A 22504-nucleotide genomic window follows, 5' to 3' on the forward strand; every position below is an offset into this window, starting at 1 on the left:
CTGTCCCCTTGAAGACAACGGATTCGCTCCCTCGCATCGTCATGATGAAGAAGGTACTGGGATTCACCAGACCACACAATGCTCTGCCACTGTGCCAAAATCCAGTGCCAGTGGTCACATGCCCATTTCAGTTGTAGATGCCAATGTCATGGTGGTACAAGCATAGGTCATCGGCGTGTTCAGACACACTTGTACTCTGACCAGCAGTAAATTCTGATGTTAGTTCCGCCACAGTTTGCCGCCAAACCCCATGGTGTCTGGACATGGTTTTGCCACATGTTGAAGACAATAACCACGGCACTCCTTGAACACCCGACAAGTCGTGGAGTTTTCGAAATGCTTGTGTCAAGCCTCCAGGCCATAACAATCTGCCCTCGGTCAAACTTAGATAGATCGCGTGTCTTTGCCATTCTATACACCGACAGCACGCTCACTGATACCACAGGCACTGTGCCTGTGTCTGACTAGCAGCCATTCCTCTCCAGGTGGTGCTGTTATTGCCTGGATGGGTTTATATCAATAATAGATCATGGTCATAATGTCCTGGCTGATCATTGTATTAGAAACTTATCGCGGTTGTCACCCCTGCTCTATGTATCCTATTGTCTTTCCCTTCTCACACAGCACAAAGTCAAACATGCAATATGAAAATGGTAATTAATATCATCAGTCAATGAAGAATTTTGATACAAAGCAGAAAACACAGAACTCTGATTGACATGCTTTGCTGTCTGAATTGTTATATGGTGTTCAACAAAACCGGAAGAGAGAAAATATAATAAGTAAAAATTATAATATGATGATACCACAGGAACATGCATAAAATAAAAAAAAATGCAACTGGAAGGTGTCAAGTTCTTTCTATTGTTTACAGGTATTAAGCTGCATTTACCGACATTTAGACAGAGCTATCTATCACTGTACCAAGCAAAAATACAGTCCAAGAAGTTCTGCATTCCCTCACAGTTTGCAATCATAGTTTCCTGAGGACAACAGTAACATTAGCAGATAATCTGTGTGGTATTTGTACATATATTATTGTACTGGTAAGTGTGTGCAGCCAATAAACTGTTTATGAGTATTGAGAACGTTACAGTCCTATTATACTTCCTTGGGGCACACATGATGTTACATTCATTTCTGTGGAAGATTTGTCATCCAGTGCAATATACTGGATTACAAAAGTCAAAAATTTTTTGAGGCAATGAATACTGCCTCACATATAGTTTTCTGAAAGCCAATTATGCTAAACTCTCCTTGGAGACAATAAACAAGTCTTTCAATAATTTTTTTCTCCTAAAATCTCCTGTTGTACACTTACAATGTACACACATTAAAACGTCTATTTTGGCAAGAAACACTACCTGACAAAACGAGTGAAGCACCCAGAAGACGTGTTCAGAAGTTAATGTAACTTTGTACTTGTACAGGCCATCAGTATCTACATAAATGATTAGAGTTGCAGCTGTTTGACAAATGGCACAGCCACCGGAGTGCATTAGTGTTGTTCGTGTTTACTGTTGTTGCTACTTATACATGATTAATTGACAGCTCATCCAGTAAACATGTGTTTAAATATAAGTGTTAAAACTATTAAATATAAAACTGAATGAAAAGCCCCGTAGTCCGCTGTAGTTGTATATATTTAAATCGATTATAGACCCATACAACTGGTTTCACAACTTTTAAGCAGCATTTTCTGGTGTATATCTGAACAATTTTTTTAAAATTAATACTTTGATAATGAGTAATTGAAGTTATATGAGATATCTTAAAGTACTGAATGAATAGACAAATATGGAAAAAATATTACACATCAAGTTAGGAAACTAGGTGTGGATCACATATGCCCCACAGAGGACGAGTCAACAGATCATGTTTAGTGGACAATATTTTTTCCAAATTACATTGTGAATAGACTTAATAAGTGTGCTCATATGTTAGCACATTCAGCCAAGTGTGTTATGACTTTCTGTTTACATGCAGAAATCCACAAGTCATATGCGAAAAAAGACAGAACCAATAAGGCGCAGTATATGGCACACTTGAAGTTAGCTAGTATGATTAGCATTAGGACCTTTGATGCAGTATGCGAGCATGTGAATGGATGTGTCAATAGATTAAGCTACAGGCTTTCTTTGGTTCATCAAAAGAAACTACAAAACTTGTGTTATCAAAGTAGGGAACCTCACCATTCGAGCACTCCTCAAAGCATGTTTCAATTTGACTCTCCAGATTTGTAACCTAACTGACATTAGACTCATTACCTGCAAAACATGGCTACCTGAGAAAGAATTAGCACATAATACCACTAAGCTGTGATCCCAATTCTGTTGCACACTCCTTAGCTCCCATAGATGGCATTCTACTTTCAACTGCCCAAAGAAATGTAACGGCCATTAAAATTAATACGGTAAATGGTACACATTCAACAGCAAGGGGTTGGTCCACATGGGTATTCGGAGTCAACACTGCTCTATGCACCATTAATAAAAAACTAAATGATCGTAGAGCAATCATAATAAGGGCACATAAGGCTAAAATGAGTACTGTCATGAAGGACAATGAATATGTAGCCAAAGTACAGGATTTCTTAGAAGAAAACAACATTTCTTGCTGCAGATCTGATCCAACGGCAAAGTTTTTGGCCCAATTGAAAAAAACACGAAGTCCATTTCATCTTTTCCCACCTCTTCTCAAAATAGATCTCTCATATCTATGAATCCACAAGCACACAGTTTAAGAGTGGTAATCAAGTTATATAAAACAGGTCTTCCAGTGCATACGATCATCAATGTCAGAAAAGTTATTATCCAAGTATATTAACAGGCATTATGTATACCTATGTAGCTTTTCACTACACAATCATGTAAATGTAATTTCCATTTTAAACAATTTGAACATTCCCAGAGATGCAAACACAGCATCTTCAGATATTAAAAATATGTATATCAATGTACCTATGCACCGAGTCCAGAATATTATTGCGGGAAATCTGCATACCCATAACAATCGTCCACCTGACGAAATTAATGAAATGCTGAAGTTATTAGGAATTGTTCTTAATCATAATTACTTAAAGTTAGAGACTCTTCTTTCATTCAAAAACAGCAACTAGCAAAGCGTTCTCCTTTGTCTTCTTGCCTGGCAAACATTTTTCTGATGAAGTTTGAATATGATTTTGTGCAAAAGCACTCATCTCGCAATGTAGAAATCCTTGGGTGGTTTCATTACATTTATGATGTTCTCTTACTATATAAAGGGACCAATGAGTTTTGCATTTCCTTAGGGGACCACCTGAATTCACAGCATTCTGGTATTCAATTTACAAACAAACACAGTGTTAATGGCACATGCCATTACCTTGATCTCTTAATCACATTAAGAAACAGTACTTTTGTTTTTGATATTTATGGAATCTGTCATTCACTGAGACTGTGCTCTATCATTCTTCTAATCATCTCATGAAATATCAAAAGACAGTCTTTCGTTCACTTCTCTACCATCTCCAACACGTCCCCCTAAACCCCTTGGCCTTTGACTGGAAGTACCAGGTTATACAAAGTATTTCACTTGCTACTGGTTACAATACAAATTTTGTTCACAATATTCATAAGGAAGTATTGAACAAGACAAGTTCTTCCCATAACCACTCCATGTTTTTTACCACTTTATCACCTGTTAGGTAGGACAACAAGAACTACTACGGCATTCACTACTATGGTCCCTTTTCAGGGGAGGGGGGAGGGGGGGGGGAGAGGAAATAATCCTGCAGAATTTAGGTGCTAAGTATAGACACATGGAACAGTCAATCAGGAACATACATAAGAACACAGGGGTTTGTTCAATTTCCTGTAATGACTGTTCTCAAAAGTACACTGAGCAAATGGGTAGAGGTTTTGAAATTTGCTTTGAAAGACATCTCAATGTGAGTAGTTCAAAATCTGTGCTAACATCTCACTTATGTGATAATCAACATTCTATTTCAGATCTCCACAATAACCTAGAGATACTACATAAAGAGAGAAAGGGCAATTTTTAAATGTACTTGAAAAGATAAAAAAGTCCGTAAGGCAGTCTACTGATAATACTGTCAATGGAGTCAAGGCACCAAGTTTTAATTTTGACTATTTGAATGTTTGAAGTTAGGGGTCTCATCTAACTAGTTTGTTAGGTTATTAGAGCTTTTCTATGTTAATATTCATGTTTACTGCGACACTCTGATCCACTTGGAGGTCATCTGATCCATTTAATATATACACTATTTTAATGATTCAGAAAGTAGTAGTTCATCTTAGTAACATTACTTATATTAGTATTATCCAGGTTCATTTTTATGTACTACAGAGAGTCAAGTCTAACAGTTTGCATTGTGACCGCAATTCCTCAGTAGTTCCATTTCTGACTACTAATTCTATTCTTTCGTTTTTAGACACAACATTCATCACTGATTGTTTTTTCTTTATGAATTGTGATGGTTTTTTATCAATGGAGAAGGGATGAAAACTTTGCCTAGCTACAAGATAAGTTACTCTGGCACATTCTGTAACTACTCCCTATACCACATGACATAGTGTTTGTATGTAACCTTCACATCATATGAAATTACCAATCTTATTCATTAAATATGTGTAGACCCAACCTTTGTGGGGCATATGTGATCCACACCTAGTTTCCTAACTAGATGCATAATACAATGAAGAACCAAAGAAACTGGTATAGGCATGCATATTCAAATACAGAGATGTGTAAACAGGCAGAATACGGCACTGCAGTTGGCAATGCCTATATAAGACACGTGTCTGTCGTAGTTGTTAGATTGGTTAATGTTGTTACAATCACAGGTTATCAAGATTTTGGTGAGTTTGAACGTGGTGTTATATAGTTGGCGCATGAGCAATGAGAGACAGCATCTCTGAGGGAGCGATGAAGTGGGGATTTTCCCATACGACCATTTCATGAGTGTACCATGAATATCACGAATCCGGTAAAACATCAAATCTCTGAGATCACTGCGGCTGGAAAACGATCCTGCAAGAAAGGGACCAATGACAACCGAAGAGAATCGTTGAATGTGACAGAAATGCAACACTTCCACAAATTGCTTCAGATTTCAATGATGGGCCATCAACAAGTGTCAGCATGTGAACCATTCAATGAAACATCATCAATATGGGCTTTCAGAGCTGAAGGCCCACTCATGTACCCTTGATGGCTGCACGACTTGAAGCCTTATGCCTCGCCTGGGCCTGTCAACACCGATATTTGACTGCTGATGACTGGAAACATGTTGCCTGGTCAGATGAGTCTTGTTTCAAATTGTATTGAGCGGATGGATGTGTATGGGTATGGAAACTACCTGATGAATCCATGGACCTGCATGGCACCAGGGGACTGTTCAAGCTTGTGGAGGCTCTGTAATGGTGTGGGGCTTGTGCTGTTGGATTGATATGGGACCCCTGATATGTCTAGATAAGTTTTGACACGCGATACATATGAAAGCATCCTGTCTGATCACCTGCATCCATTCATGTTCATTGTGCATTCCGATGGACTTGGGCAATTCCAGCAGGACAATGCAACAACCCACTGAATTGCTTCAGAGTGGTTCCAGGAACACTCTTCTGAATTTAAACACTTCCACTGGCCACCAAACTCCCCAGACATGAACATTATTGAGCATATCTGAAATGCCTTGTAACGTGCTGTTCAGAAGAGATCTCCACCCCCTAGTACTCTTATGCATTTATGGTCAGACCTACTGGATTCTTGGCGTCAGTTTCCTCCAGCACTACTTCAGACATTAAGAGTACAAGTTTCTTTGGCTCTTCAGTGTATTTTCTTCCATGTTAAAGACTATTCACTCACTACTTAATAAGATATCTCAGATAACTTCAATTCCTCATTATCTAGGCATTTTTTCTGTACAGATATACAGCAGAAGATGCAACTTTTGGACTCTTCATTCAGTTTTATATTTACTAGTTTTAACATCTGTATTTAAACAACTGTTTACTATATGAATTGTCAATTAATTACATATGACTATTTTACTGTGGTTACCCCAGTTTTAAGATAATCTGTTGTTACTACAACTGGTAGGATATATAAGGGGCAGGAACACCATCAGACGTGAAGTGATCACTGTGAAGGATGGAGATGATGCATACTCTTCAGATATATCATTATCAGCATCCAACAGAGTTTATAAATGCCTCATTGTGGGTCTGCATTTGGCTGGCTTGTTGAATGCTGCAATATCCAGATGTAGGTGGCATTTGAAAGTGCAAGTGGCCTGATGTTGGACGGGATGGGAAGGTTCTGGTTGACAACATCTGACCACCACAACAGAAGGTCACCATTCTGTATACCAAGGACATCATTGCTCTTTCACATCTGCACTTACCATCTGAGAAGAGTAACAGACTCCCTGCAACATTCTGTGTCATTCCACACCATTTGTTGAAGAGTAGCAGCAGCCTGACCAGGGAATCGCCATCCCATGTTTAGGCTGCCATTACTACTGCAATACAAACAGTTGCATTTGGAATGGTGAAGCATTGATTGCTGACGAGTGTCACTGGATTGCTATAATCACAGTTCTGCAATACTCAGGTGACAAATGCCAGCGAGTATGACTGTGACTTGTGGGGAGGTCTAATTTTTCCAATGTTTTGGAGAGGCACAGCAATTTCACTTGTGGTTTTATGGTGTGGAGTGCCATCGGATACAATTTCAGGCCATGGCTGAAGGAACTCTAATGGCATAATGATAAGTCACGGACATCCTGCATTCTCAAGTGTTACCTCTCATGAGACAGTATTGTGGTGTCATTTTTCAACATGAAAATGCAGATTCCCAGATGTGTCCCTGAAAGAACATGGGTGGGACCAGCTTGGATGTCAACTACATCCCAGGGCCAGTGTCCGGGATATCCAGGACCATTTACAACAGTTGTGGGCCGGCTTGTTTTAGGAGACGATACAATGGCTTTATGACACCCTTCCCAACCGAATCAGTTCAAGCATTCAATCCAGAGGGGGATACAATGTCATACTGATAAGCTGACTCACACAGCCCAATTCTTTATAAATTTGACTTGATCTTGCACTCATCAAAATAATGTCAGAAATCCTCTCAAACCACAGGGTTTCATTTCACTTCCTTTCCTCCTTCCGCGTGTTTCATTTTTCTTTTTCTTTTTTGTCAGGCAGTGCACGAATCAAGTAAGCTACCCTTAGTTCTCAATGGTTTGAGCTGACTAAGCTATAAAAACTAAATCTGAATATAACCCCTAAATCATAGTTTCAGATGAGTTGACAGAATGAATATATGTTCAAAATAAAGAAGGTCTGTTGTTAAGAATTCTCCAATTTATACAACAGCAAAGTATAGTAACTTCATTATGTCAGAAATAATTCACAAGCTGGAAATCCATTACTGGTATCTGGTGTAATTGGCATTTCCTTCAATTTCATGATAAGCTAAAATTTTAATGTTTTATACTATTAATTAGTTATATTATCTCTTCACAATAACCCAAGAGACATACCATTATCTTTTAATCTGCATTAAGATAATGATGATGAGTTTTATAAAACTGTTTCCTACAATATACACTCCGTGTGTGTGTGTGTGTGTGTGTGTGTGTGTGTGTGTGTGTGTGTGTGTGTCACTTCTAGGTCTCTCTTCCACAATGACTGCATCTTTCAGTAAATTTAAAATGAAATGAAATGATTAATTTAAGAATGTTGGAACAGACAAGGTATATAGAAATGGGATGCCAGAACACTGTTGCAGACGCAATTGAAAAAGTATGTAAAATTTAAAAGAATGCAAAATAGCCGAGATTGGTGACATTTCACAGAAGCTCAAAATTTAGCATGCAATTCAGTGTGAAATGCTTTTAATAGTTTCCACAACGAAATCCTCTCTCGAAATCTGACAGAAAACCCAGAGAGATTCTGGTCGTATGTAAAGGACATCAGCAGCAAGACACAATCAATACCTTTACTGTGCGATAATTGGTTATATTATTAATGACAGTGCTGCTAAAGCAGCATTACGAAACTCTGTTTTCAAAAATTACTTTCACAAAAGAAGACAAAGTAAATATACCAGATTCAAATAAAAAACAACTGTAAATATGAGTAACTTAGAAGTGTAGTAAAGCAGCTTAAAACATTTAATAAAGGCAAGGCTCTAGTCCAAACTGTATATCAGTCAGTTTCCTTTCAGAGTAGGCTAATACAATAGCTCCATACTTAGCAATCATACACAACTGCTCACTCACAGAAATATCCACACCCAAAGATTGGAAAGTTTCAGAAGTAACACCAATAGCCAAGAACGAACATAGGAGTAAACCACTGAATTACAGATACATATCACTAATGTTGTTTGCAGTAGGTTTTTGGAACATATTCTGTGCTTGAACATTATGAAGAAAATGATTTACTGACAAATAGCCGATACAGATTCTTAAATACTGTTCTTGTGAAACACAACTAGCTCTTTATTGTCACAAAGTAACAACTGCTATTGACAAGGAACTTCAGACTGATTCCATATTTTTACGTTTCCAGAAGGTTTTTGACATTATTCTTCACAAGTGACTCTTAATCAAGTTGCATGGCTATGGAGTATCATCTCAGTTGTGTGCCTGTATTCATGATTTTCTGCCAGAAGGTCATGGTTCGTAATAACTGAAGGATAGGCTTTCTGCCACATCTGATCTACATAAACAATTTAGTCTGATCTACATAAACAATTTAGGAGACAATCTGAGCAGCCCCCTTAGATTGTTTGCAGATGTTATTAAAATTCTACACCATCATTCTTCATAACTACACATTTATTTCTCAAAATAGTCACCCTGGTGATAACAACATTACACATTTCTCCCAACGAGAGACCAGTTTGTTGATACTGGCACTATGGAATGTTTGACTTTGCACCTCTGCTTGCCCTGTGTGTGGTCTGGCATTTTCACGCTGAAGGAGAGGGTGTTCCATGTGTGGAAGAACTCTTTGGATATGAAACTCGATTACAGCATGCTGTTTCACATGCAGTAACATAGTTCTGTTACACACTGACATAGTAACACATTTCAATTCGGGGCTCTCTAGTGACAGAAGGCTGCAAATACATAGGCATACAAAATAAGGATGTGGAATGTTTATAACATTTGTTTTAGTTAAAAAGCTTCAAGAGTTTTCACATAAAAACATTTGAGGCATTACTTTTTCAGCATTCCCTCATACAAAACAGCCACAATAAGAAAGAACCCTGAAATACTTTCATATTATACAGTAATGTCACATTTCAAAAAAAGTAGTAAAAAAGTCTGGGAGTATTCAAATCATGTTACAAATTGACAGGTTACACAATAAAATAATAGCAGTATGGAACTCTCTCTCTCTCTCTCTCTCTCTCTCTCTCTCTCTCTCTCTCTCTCTCTCTCTCTCTCTCTCTCTCTCTCTCTCACTCACCCCCCCCCCCCCCCCCCACACACACACACACACACACTCCTCCATGGCTGGGCTGAAGCAAGACTCATTGCCAGAATATGAGCTAGGGCTTGAAAGTAGTGCAAATGCTGTTTGCCGTTATGTATGTGTTTATGTGTTTGTGTGTTCCACCCATCGATCGGCTATAGATGAATTATTACATTTTCCTTATTTTACACACTGCTCCAGCCATGAATTTCCATTATTGTTATACACTTTTAAAAGGGAAACAGGCTGAGGCTGACTGGAAGAATCTTAAGGAAATGGTAATTCATTCAGGAAACAAGCACAGGCTCTATTGATTGGTTTTGTGACCTAACAAATTTGAATGCCTGCTGGAAGAAATGGATCCAGGAAGACAACAGGAGACAGGTGTGCGTGTGAAGCATTGCAGTCACCATGGTAGTGCTACCCACAATTCTCCATGCGAATGCACTGGCCAAGACAGAGAGAAATATGGCTGATGATCCATCTCTCTGGTATTCACCTCTGTTCCACAAAAATGCCATCTCCCCTGTCTCTGGATTATCTTTACTAGGTTTCTCACACGGTCTCTGTTCTGAATCTGTTTGCTTGTCACTGTGAACAACTCATCAAGTCCACTTGTCATTTGTTCTTTCCATCGATCTCCAGGTCTACTCTGTCCAGCCCAGTTTTGGCCTCAAGCTGTTTTTCCCCACTCTGAGACTCTGTCACCTCATGATTACAGAATTAGTTATGGAGAAAAGGAAATTATGGAGTATCCTAAAAGCCACACTGACTTGCCTTCTGGAACAACAGTAGGAGCAGCAGCAGTAGCGGATGAAGTTGTTGAATAAGTCACTCCGATTACTGGTGAACAAAATTACAGCACAAGAGGGTCAGTCAATCCCGGCGTCAGTGTACTTGGCGGTGGATACTCCTACTCACTGTCCTGAGTTTCTGCCTTGTAGCAGCACTAAGGAATAATGCCTGAAACAGCATTTCACAGGATTTCATTTCATGACAGACTCTAATTGCAGCAATCACTGTTTTTGTCACAGGCATAACAAGACAATTTTTCCTCCTCAGGATATTAGAACTACTATCTGACCCAGTTCTCACCCCGTTCATGGATGCTGTTGACTAATTACTATGCCCAGAGGTACCATGTTACTGCTCCAACACTAGAGCTCCACAAATACTCCAAAATACATTAGAGGTATTTGCAATTGCAAATGTGGGCTGTATAATAGAGTAACGACAATGAAAACTTGTACTGGACCGGGACTCAAATCCAGATTTTCCACTTATCACAAGCAGTTCCTTACTAGTAGGCTATCCAAGAGTGACTCATGGTCAGACCAAAACTTTCATATGTCATCAATCATGTGTCCATACATGTGATGATTGTCCATATCCACAACTGCGAATACATTTTGTGTATTTCAAAATGGCTGGAGTTGCTGCAGTGCCTGTTCCTTCGGACAGGCATGCATGTCTGAAGGAACGCTGCATCATATTTTTGAACAACACAGGCACTGTGATACCGTAACAACACAAAAAGCCTCAGTAACTAGTTTGCAAGGAATTAGCCGCAAATGCTATTTCATATGCACAAATTCAGGAAGAAAGGCTTCTTATGCTGACTCCTTGATTCACAAAGATGTTGTTCTATTGCACCAGACATGGAAGAACACATAGCAATATTAAAACTAGGCAATCGATCACTACAGAACATCTTGCACATCACACATTCATTCAAATTTGCACAGACTGATAACAGGTGAGGCTCAGGTCATGTCAGAGACAGCCTCATTCTAGGATCTGGACTATCTCTGTACTGTGTTTATACCTATATCTAAATAAGACATGGGGTGTGCCTCAGGCTTTACAGTTGACATCACCCTCCACCCAGATGCAGTGCCTCAGTTTTGTCAAAAGCAGCATCTGTGTTGGTGGGAGGATGAGTGGCTGGAAGTGACTGACAGTAAGCTCCGTTCAGTCAAGCCCAAAACACATTTGTGGTGTACTTCCTTCCAGCCTCGTAGGTGGGTCAAGTTTCTCCTCACTCATCTTTGGATAGGCCACAGTCCTATGAGACATGGCTTCTTGCTTCGGCGAGAGGACCCTCCAATGTGTATTGCTTGTGGTGTCCAGGTCACTGTGCACCATGTTTTGTTGGATTGTGTTTTATTTTCTGACCAACGAGCCTTGGGTGACTTGCTGGCAGATATGTCATCTCTTTTAGGTAATAATCAGATGAATGTGGTTAGAATTTTACAGTTTTGTAACTTATCCAATGTTTTTACTAAGATTTTAGGGAGAGGGTTTTAATTTGTTCACAGGGTAACTGGCTCGCGCATATTTTACGTAAGTGGCCAGCCAGTGACAATTTTCTGTGGCATTCTTGAAGCTCCTTTTCCATTTCACTTATGTTTTATTCTCTTATACAACACACACACACACACACACACACACACACACACACACAGTTCAGTCATTCATGGAACTGATGACCCTGTAGTTTGGTTCCTTTCTCTCCAACCCAACTAACCAATGTGTCATTCAAGACCCATGCCATTCACATTATATGCAGCACTGAAAAGGAACTCGACTGACTTCAGGAGACCAGAATAGTTGAGCTTGCAAAATCAAGTGCCTGGGCCACAACAATGGTCATCATCTAAAAACCAAACAGCTCACCCTGATTACGTGTAGATTACAAAACCATGATCAACACACAATTGAGGAGAATACTTCTCAAAAACTGACCTGACAGATGCATATTTACAACTGCCTTTTGAAAAATAAGCACGAAATGTCACTGTAATTAATATAAATTTTGGTTACACAAATACTAGCAACTCCCCTTTGATACTGCATCAGCCTCTGTACTCTTCCAAAGGTACTTGGAGCGGCTAACACAGCATGTTACCTTGACATCTCAAAGTGTTACATGCCATTTAAACAAATGTTTCACACTCCTTGTGCAGTACAAGGAAAGATTATCATGGCAGAATAAATAGTATGCAGTAGGTTGCGGAACAGATACTGTGCAGTTGTCATATGTGTAGACATTAAATGGGATGTGTGGAATATGAGAAAATGGCAATGCATGATGACAGGTAAATGGCTTCACAAGTAAATGGCTTCACCTGCTGTGGGCGGAGCCTTTTATGTTTTGACATTATGGCTTGGAGGTGTCCTGACCGTTTAGGAGCAGCCACAGTCTCCAAGGATGAAAACAAAAGAGAAGATGATTAGGTGACAAATAAAATGTTTTGTGGTCTTTAATATCATGTTGAGCCTTTGTGGCATATGTCGAATCAAAAGTTGTGTTCTACTGTAATTCAGAGTCACTCTAATAATATGTACATCCATTCAAGGAAATAAATGTTTGTAAAAGGAAAGTATTGGACTTGCTTTTCCATGATAAGAGTACAAATTATTTTCTTTTGCTCCAGTAACAGCTGCAGAATGTGAAGAAGTCAAGCCTTCCTCAGCTACACACAATTTCAGAGGCACTGATTAGCAGGACCTCTACTTGAAGAAAATCAACTATGGCAATCAGATCAACCTCTTCTAGAACAGGACAATAGCTTGCTGCATCAATGATTACATGGGTCAACATCATGTGGCAGCAAGCATTTCTGCCCAGCATTCACCACTCTCCAGTCCCTTCTGCTCAAGAATAATGCAATCTGCTGCCACCTCAAGATGGCAGTGATGGTTAAACAGGTGGTGGTCCTGGTGACACTACTTCCATCACTTGCAGTGTGAATGAACACAGGCCTGCAGCTGCTGCCACCCACACAACCAGCAGTGCTACTGCACACACCTATGCATCCAATGGCTATGCCACTTCTAGGTTAGGTGTATATTCTACATCTTCTAGAACTGTGGTGGTGTGTGGCCCGGCAGAGCTTGCCACCTCCAAGCGGAAATACGCAGTCTCTACAGTGAGGTTATTTGCAGGCATGGGCAATGTGTCCTCTATGAATGCCTCCATTGGCTGTGTGGGCTATGTCAGCAAGGCTGGGCACTGTGCTACACTACTGCCACTGCCCCTACCTATGTCACCATGGTGACATGAGCCACATTTGCTAAAGTGCCTGTAGCTGCCACAGTCATCAAATCCATTATAAAGAAATACAATGACAAGCTTTCGAGGATAGCATGCATGACACATATATGCATGTATCTGACCCCACAGCTGTTGCCACTGTCACTCCCACAGAAACCTAATCCATCAATTCATCTGGGGTGGCATAATCTGCTGGCACCAGTTACTGAGCTGGAGTCACTCTCAAGAACACAGCTGTAGTGGCACTGGAGGTACCCTACTCAGTCCCAACAGTGATGACCTATGCAGAACAGATAGTGGCTACTTAATCAGTATCAGCTGTGATAAGTGCAGGCTGCTCCGGAGAATGTTGTCTACCCTTGGATGTAGTGCAAACAGTGAAGTATGGAAGAGATATTATGTCATGGGGATTTTTGTTGTTGTTTGGGTGTTCTCCTATCACTGTGACAAAGAAAAAGTTAAATGCAGGAGTATATGAACACATTTTACAGCATTATGTACTGAGTATAGAGGAACAGTTCAGAGACGTGACTGATAGTACCAGCTTGAGAATGCAACCTGTCAAAAGCAGCATTTGTGAGGCAATTGTTTGTGGACAATAACATTCCTGAAATTGACTGGCCTGCCGAGAGTCCTGACTTGAACCCAATGCAGCATCTTTGGGAAAAATCAGAATGTTGACTTTGGTACAGAAACAGTGTCCTACATCATACCTTATCTGATTTTGGCTCTTGAGGAAAAATGGGCTGCATTTCTTTGTGGACATTCAGCCAACTCATTGAAAGTATCCCCAGCAGAGTTATAAAGATGTTATAAAGGAGAAGGTGGGCCAATCACATGTTAACATTCACTAATAGGTGTCACATTACCTTTGGTCAGATAGTGTACATACTGTATTTAATTTTATGTGTGACTAAAACTGTTTATTTTCTGGTACCAACATATCATTTGTATTTATTTGAAATTACACAATATAAATTGTGGTGTCACCGCCAGACACCACACTTGCTAGGTGATAGCTTTAAATCGGCTGCGGTCCATTAGTACATGTCGGACGCGCGTGCCGCCACTGTCAGTGATCGCAGACCGAGCGCCACCACAAGGCAGGTCTCGAGATACGGACTAGCACTCGCCCCAGTTGTACGGACGACTTTGCTAGCAACTACACTGACGAAGCCTTTCTCTCATTTGCCGAGAGATAGTTAGAATAGCCTTCAGCTAAGTCCATGGCTACGACCTAGCAAGGCGCCATTAGCATTATATTGCATTTATCTAGAGAGAGTCTCACTTGTATCATCAAGAGCGCTGTATACAAATGATGGATTAAAGTTAAGTATTCCAGCAGCTACGTACTTTTCTTTATAGCATTCATTACGTATCCTGTTTCAGACCTAACGCCCGCCTGCGTGAGTTAGCGCATGCATCTTGGCCGCCTCTCTCAATTAGTGTGCCTAGTGTTGGCAAGTCTGCTGACACTACAATAAATATTTTTGAGAATAAGACTGTCTGCTGTGAACCAATTATGGGCTTGGGCTGTTTCTGGTATTGCTGAATTTGGGTCGCTGATTACTACACTTTTTTGAACGATCTTTCGAAGTAATCAGAAGTTTGTTTACGTAGATTAGGAATAACGGTAGACAGAAGAGGGATGTCAACACTATTATATTTTGTTTTTTTCTCAAGTATCCCAACCCCCTGCCACATAGGTCATATCCTTGTGGAAGACCCAGGTGCAGACCTGTCCAATACACCGACCCAGCCACATCATAATCTAGTCCTGTCACAGATTTATCCTATCCTATAAGAGAGAGGGCAACCTGTGAAAGTGATCATGTCAATTATCAGCCATGCTGCAACTTCTGCACAGCAAATTACATGGGTATGACCACCAACCAACTGTTCACCCAAATGAAATGCCCCATAAAACTCTGGTCAAGTGTAGAATTGACCAATTGGTCATGGAACACGCTGTTGAGCACATTATGTTCAATTTCAATGTGCTGTTTCACAACCTGTGACATCTCGATGCCACCGTCTCTCTTCCTCAATCACCCTCTCACACTAGATGCAAGAGGTCCTTGCAGCATATTTTACTCTGTAATTCTCCTGTCCTCAATCTCTGCTAGTCCCTGGCCACACGCCCATCTCCACTCACGTACTAGGACTCTTACTTTGTGACTTTGTTAGTGGTTTAGTTATTTTTTCAACCTCTGACAATAATTATTGTTGTTCTTTTTTCTGATTCCCTGCTTCATTTTCAATGCTGTTTTATAAGTAATATGTATGTACCGATCCCCCATGAACCATGGTCTTTGCCATCAATGGAGTGGCTTGTGTGCTTCAGCAGTACAGATAGCAATACTGTAGGTGCAACCACAATGGAAGGATGGTTGTCAGACAAATGTGTGGTCCCTGAAGAGGGGCAAGAGCCTTTTAAATGTTTGCATGAGCAATGATCTGGATGACTGACTGATCTGGCCTTGTAACTTAACCAAAACGGCCTTGCTGTGCTGCGAATTCTATAGGCCAGAGCGTGGATAGTTAGGTCCTTAATGGGACAAGTGTGTTAGAAAGTTTGTCGTCGTGTTGCGGCCTTCAGTCCAGAGACTGGTTTGAAGCAGCTTTCCATGCTACTCTATCCTGTGCAAGATTCTTCATCTCCCAGCACCTACTGCAGCTTACATCCTTCTGAATCTATTTAGTGTATTCATCTCTTGGTCTCCCTCTATGATTTTTACCCTCCACACTGCCCTCCAATACTAAATTGGTGATCCCTTGATGTCTCAGAACATGTGCTACCAACTGATCCCTTCTTCTAGTCAAGTTGTGCCAAAAACTTTCTCTTTTCCCCAATTCTGTTCAATACCTCCCCATTAGTTATGTGATCTACCCATCTAACCTTCAGCATTCTTCTGTAGCACCACATTTCGAAAGCTTCTATTCTCTTCTTGTCCAAACTATTTATCGTCCATGTTTCACTTCCATACATGGCTACACTCCATACAAATACTTTCAGAAACGACTTCCTGACACTTAAATCCATACTTGATGTTAACAAATTTCTCTTCTTCAGAAACACTTTCCTTGCCATTGCCAATCTAATTTTATATCCTCTCTACTTCGACCATCATCAGTTATTTTGCTCCCCAAATAGCAAAACTCCTTTACTACTTTAAGTGTCTCATTTCCTAATTTAATTCCCTAAGCATCAGTCGATTTAATTCGACTACATTCCATTATCCTCATTTTGCTTTTGTTGATGTTCACCTTATATCCTCCTTTCAAGACACTTTCCATTCCATTCAACTGCTCTTCCTGGTCCTTTGCTGTGTCTGATAGAATTACAATGTCATCGGCGAACCCCAAATTTTTTATTTTTTCTCCATGGATTTTAATTCCTACTCCGAATTTTTCTTTTGTTTCCTTTACTGCTTGCTTAATATACAGATTGAATAACATTGGGGATAGGCTACAACCCTGTCTCACTCCCTTCCCAACCACTGCTTCCCTTTCATGTCCCTCAACTCTTATAAATGCCACCTGGTTTCTGTACAAATTATAAATAGCCCTTCGCTGTCTGTATTTTACCCCTGCCACCTTCAGAATTTGAAAGAGAGTATTCCAATCAACATTATCAAAAGCTTTTCCTAAGCCTTAAAATGCTACAAATGTAGGTTTGCCTTTCCTTAATCTACTTCTAAGATAAGTCATAGGGTCAGTATTGCCTCACATGTTCCAACGTTTCTACAGAATCCAAACTGATCTTCCCCGAGGTCAGCTTCTACCAGTTTTTCCATTCATCTATAAAGAATTCGCATTAGTATTTTGCAGCCGTGACTTATTAAACTGATATTTCGGTAATTTTCATATCTGTCAACATCTGTTTTCTTGGGGATTGGAATTATTACATTCTTCTTGAAGTCTGAGGATATTTCGCCTGTCTCATAGATCTTGCTCACCAGATGGTAGAGTTTTGTCAGGGCTGGCTCTCCAAAGGCTGTCAGTAGTTCTAATGGAATGTTGTCTTCTCCCGGGGCTTTGTTTCGACTCAGGTCTTTCAGTGCTCTGTCAAACTCTTCACGCAGTATCATATCTCGCATTTCATCTTCATCCACATCCTCTTCCATTTCCATAATATTATCCTCAAGCACATCGCCCTTGTATAGACCCTCAAATACTCCTTCCACCTTGCTGCTTTCCCTTCTCTGCGTAGAACTGGGTTTCCATCTGAGCTCTTGATATTCATACAAGTGGTTCTCTTTTCTCTAAAGGTCTCTTTAATTTTCCTGTAGGCAGTATCTATCTTACCCCTAGTGAGATATGCCTCACCCCCCCCCCTCTCCCCCCCTTCACAGAATTTACAGGAGGTAGGCGACTTGGGTGTGCAAACGTGGTACAAGTCTCTCTAGCGACCTACCAAGGCCTCACAGCTTCCTTGCCATGACACGCTGTGATGAAGCAAGCTGGTAAATTTTTACTTCCCCTCTTGTTTTGCCATCTGCCTCCTTAAAATTCAGTTTTTCATGTCAGACTAATTACCATTAACATATTTCAGTATAATCTGCATTTCCATATAAAGATTGGCCCTCAGTTTTAAAGATTATAACACCAGATCTAGTGTTGTGCTTAGTTTTGTGCATGTCATAATTTTTTAAATTTACTTTGACTATTCCTAGTTAATACTTTTGTTGTAGGGTGAAATCAGTAATTGTTTCATAGCTTAAATTCTATTGTTGACTTACAAACAAATACCAATTCTGTACTAATTATAAACTTTAGTAAGACGAAACAATGGCATTCTTAAAGTATTTATTTTGGCTCTATTCAAAAACATGTTAGCAAAGCCAACCCTTAATCCCACAGTAATTACCAGTTTTGTTAAAGATATTGTTTGCGTAACTATATCTGCTAATATAAGAACATAGGCTTCCACGGCCGGTGTCATAGTGATTAAAATTCTTCTGGGTATTATGCCGCGTCATTGCTAAAAACTAACAACAATAATAAACTAAAACCGACGTTTCGGCCAAATTGCAATGGCCTTCCTCAGGGCATGACTCACTTTAGCTATGACACGGCATAATACCCAGAAGAATTTTAATCACTGTATCTGCTAATTTCATGATTTAAACAAATAATATGGCTTAAACATCGTGGTAGAAGAAACTGTTAAGAAGAACCAATTTTTTGATGTATTCAGTTAATTTAATGAGTTATGTTTTGATTGTAATTTCTGTATATTAAACATCAAACAACATGTAGTTTCAGGGCCAATTTGCAGTGAGAAACCCATGTTGGTTAGGTCAACAACAATGCATCAACGTAACTGTGAAATCAGTGTAAGACGAATAGGCCATGTATTAAAACAATGACAGTATCTGTTCAATATGTACCGTATTATTCTCCAAGAACTGTGAACTGTGTGGTTAGGTTTTTACTGCTCATACATATGCAACAGTAAACTGTTGTAGCAGTATGTTGATGTTTGCTAGCAACCTATTAATGAGGCTTATCAAAGTTAACCAATAGTGGACTGGCACATATAAGTGTGGGGAACACAAATGTGCACCTGTTGGCCACATTATTTAAAGTAGTCAGTGTTGAACTTCCACCCCCACCCCCGCATTTTTCAGTCAGTACAGCAATGCAGTACATCGACACCGAGAACAATCAACGAGGAAATAAGTCAGGTGAACATCACAATGCCACCTTGTTATCCGTGCCAGTGATGGGCATACCTGCTACTAGGTACATCTACATGGATACTCTGCAAATCACATTTAAGTGCCTGGCAGAGGGTTCATCGAACCACCTTCACAATTCTCTATTATTCCAATCTCGTATAGTGCGTGGAAAAAATGAACACCTATATCTTTCCATACGAGCTCTGATTTCCCTTATTTTATCGTGGTGATCGTTCCGCCCTATGTAGGTTGGTGTCAACAAAATATTTCCGCATTCGGAGGAGAAAGTTTGGTGATTGGAATTTCGTGAGAAGATTCCGTCGCAACGAAAAACACCTTTCTTTTAATGATTTCCAGCCCAAATCCTGTATCATTTCTGTGACACTCTCTCCCATATTTCGCAATAATACAAAATGTGCTGCTTTTCTTTGAACTTTTTCGATGTACTCCGTCAGTCCTACCTGGTAAGGACCCCACACCGCGCAGCAGTATTCTAAAAGAGCATGGACAAGCGTAGTGTAGGCAGTCTCCTTAGTAGGTCTGTTACATTTTCTAAGTGTCCTGCCAATAAAACACAGCCTTTGGTTAGCCTTCCCCACAACATTTTCTATGTGTTGTTTCCAATTTAAGTTGTTCGTAATTGTAATACTTAGGTATTTAGTTGAATTTACGGCTTTTAGATTAGACTAATTTATCATGTAACCAAAGTTTAATGAGTTCCTTTTAGAACTCATGTGGATGACGTCACACTTTTCATTATTTAGGATCAACTGCCACTTTTTGCACCATTTAGATTTTTTTTCTAAATCGTTTTGCAGTTTGTTTTGATCTTCTGATGACTTTATTAATCGATAAATGACAGCATCATCTGCAAACAACCGAAGACGGCTGCTCAGATTGTCTCCCAAATCATTTAAATCACTTCTGTTTTACTCGATGACTTTCCCTCAATTACTAAGAACTGTGACCTCTCTAACAGGAAATCGCAAATCCAGTCACATAACTGAGACGATATTTCATAATCACGCAATTTTACTATGAGCCGCTTGTGTGGTACAGTGTCAAAAGCCTTCCGGAAATCCAGGAATATGGAATCGATCTGAAATCCCTTGTCAATAGCACTCAGCACTTCATGTGAATAAAGAGCTAGTTGTGTTTCACAGAAACAATGTTTTCTAAACCCATGTTGACTGTGTGCCAACAGATCGTTTCCTTCGAGGTAATTCATAATGTTCGAATACAACATATGTTCTAAAATCCTGCTGCATATTGACGTTAATGACACGGGTCTGTAATTTAGTGGATTACTCCTACTACCTTTCTTGAATATTGGTGTGACCTGTGCAACATTCCAGCCTTTGGGTACGGATCTTTCGTCAAGTGAACAGTTGTATATGATTTTTAAGTATGAAGCTAATGCATCAGCATACTCCGAAAGGAACCTAATTTGTATACAGTCTGGACCAGAAGACTTGCTTTTATTAAGTGATTTGAGTTGCTTCACTACTCCGAGGATATTTACTTCTACTATACTCATGTTCTCAATTCAAATTCTGGAATATTTACTTCTTCTTCTTTTGTGAAGGCATTTCGGAAGGCTGTGTTTAGTAGATCTGCTTTGGCAGCACTGTCTTCGATAGTATCTCCATTGTTATCACGCAGAGAAGGCACTGATTGTTTCTTGCCACTAACATACTTCACATACGACCAGAATCTCTTTGGATTTTCTGCCAGGTTTCGAGACAACGTTTCAATGTGGAAACTGTTATAGGCATCTCGCATTGAACTCCGCGCTAAGTTTCGAGCTTCTATAAAGGATCGCCAATCTGGGGGATTTTGTGTCTGTTTAAATTTGGCATGTTTGTTTCATTGTTTTTGCAACAGTGTTCTAACCCGTTTTGTGTACCAAGGAGGATCAGTTCCATCATTTGTTAGTTTATTTGGTATAAACCTCTCAATCAATAATGTTCTGGCTGATCAATGTATTTGCCTTTACTGGCAAATACCTTTACAACAGTATTTATGCATCCCTGTGTAACAAAACAAGCTACTTTCACATGTGATTCAAACAATTTTACTACTAAAATTATTTACTTTCATCATATCATGTCCTGCTGTGCTAGTTGCGCAGCCAAGAGTACTGAATGACTTTTCTACTTCATTCCTTAATAGGGTGAGAAGTTGTGTCTGAATGTAAATAAGTTCAGAGCAAAGGAGACAACTGAACCAAAGAGTGGGTGTGTTGAGTCATCAACAGGTACACAAAAAGGATGAAATTTTTTTCTGTGTTTCAGATGAATCCTTTAACAAGCTAGAATCCTCCTCCCCCCCCCCCCCCCCTTCCTCTTCCACCATTGCACCTGTGATTTAGGCCTTCCCTGCTAATGTTGATGCAAGATTTACACTCTAAGTATTCAATTAACTACAGAAACTTTTTGCACATTGCAGAGATTTACTTGATCTCTAATAATTTCTATATCATCTGTAAATGAGTATTGGAAAATTTGAATTGGACCATCTAACTCTAGAACAACTGTTGGTACGACTGTGCTATTAAGAAACAACAACCGTTTTTCATTTAAAATTAACACTCTCTCCTTCCATCAAATGTCCTGGTTAGATAGTTTGAGAAACTAACACTGTGTTCTCCTGAAAGTTTCCAGCCTTCTCAGGACTGACACCATGTATAATTTTTTCAACTTCCACTACATAATTTTAGTTTTAATTACTGATCAAGCCATGTTCGAAAGCATCATAATCTGTTTCACAAACTGTTTCATCTTCCGAAACAGGCTGTGACAAGAAAGTCCAATCTTGAATGCTGTCATCATCTGATGAATCTAGGCCATCTATGCTCCCTTTCCAGTTGTTCAGCAAATTCAAAATTTCACGGCACTTTAAACCATTAGACATTCTGTGAAATGCATACCCACAGGGCACACATTAATGACAAAACATAAAATAAAGCTTGCAATAAGACTGAGTGTCATGCGTTAAATAGTCGGTTTTTTGAGGACCATATTTACACAATGTTGCATTTCTGCAACTCAGAAATAAATTGTCTTATACATGTAAAAATTGTATGATTTCACAAATACATCTATCAGAATGCATAACATGGAACCTCTTAAATACAGTCTCAGTTTGGTCTTATATAACAGTTCTTTCCAATTATTTGTGCTTCAAAAACAGCTTACTTTAGAAGCATGCATCCTTTGAAAAAAACTGTCAAATACTTGGAGCAAAGATATTTGGCAGAATTGCTA

At 39.6% G+C, this 22504-nt stretch overlaps 1 protein-coding gene across 1 annotated transcript in view; it reads right to left on the bottom strand.

Annotated features, from left to right (window-relative positions):
- The window catches only part of LOC126475348 (28S rRNA (cytosine-C(5))-methyltransferase), a 72379-nt gene that overhangs the window by 23958 nt on the left and 25917 nt on the right, over positions 1-22504 (bottom strand). The gene's annotated exons all lie outside the window — the stretch shown is intronic.

The sequence above is a fragment of the Schistocerca serialis genome, chromosome 4 (genome assembly GCF_023864345.2).
Source record: "Schistocerca serialis cubense isolate TAMUIC-IGC-003099 chromosome 4, iqSchSeri2.2, whole genome shotgun sequence".
Taxonomy (NCBI): domain Eukaryota; kingdom Metazoa; phylum Arthropoda; class Insecta; order Orthoptera; family Acrididae; genus Schistocerca; species Schistocerca serialis.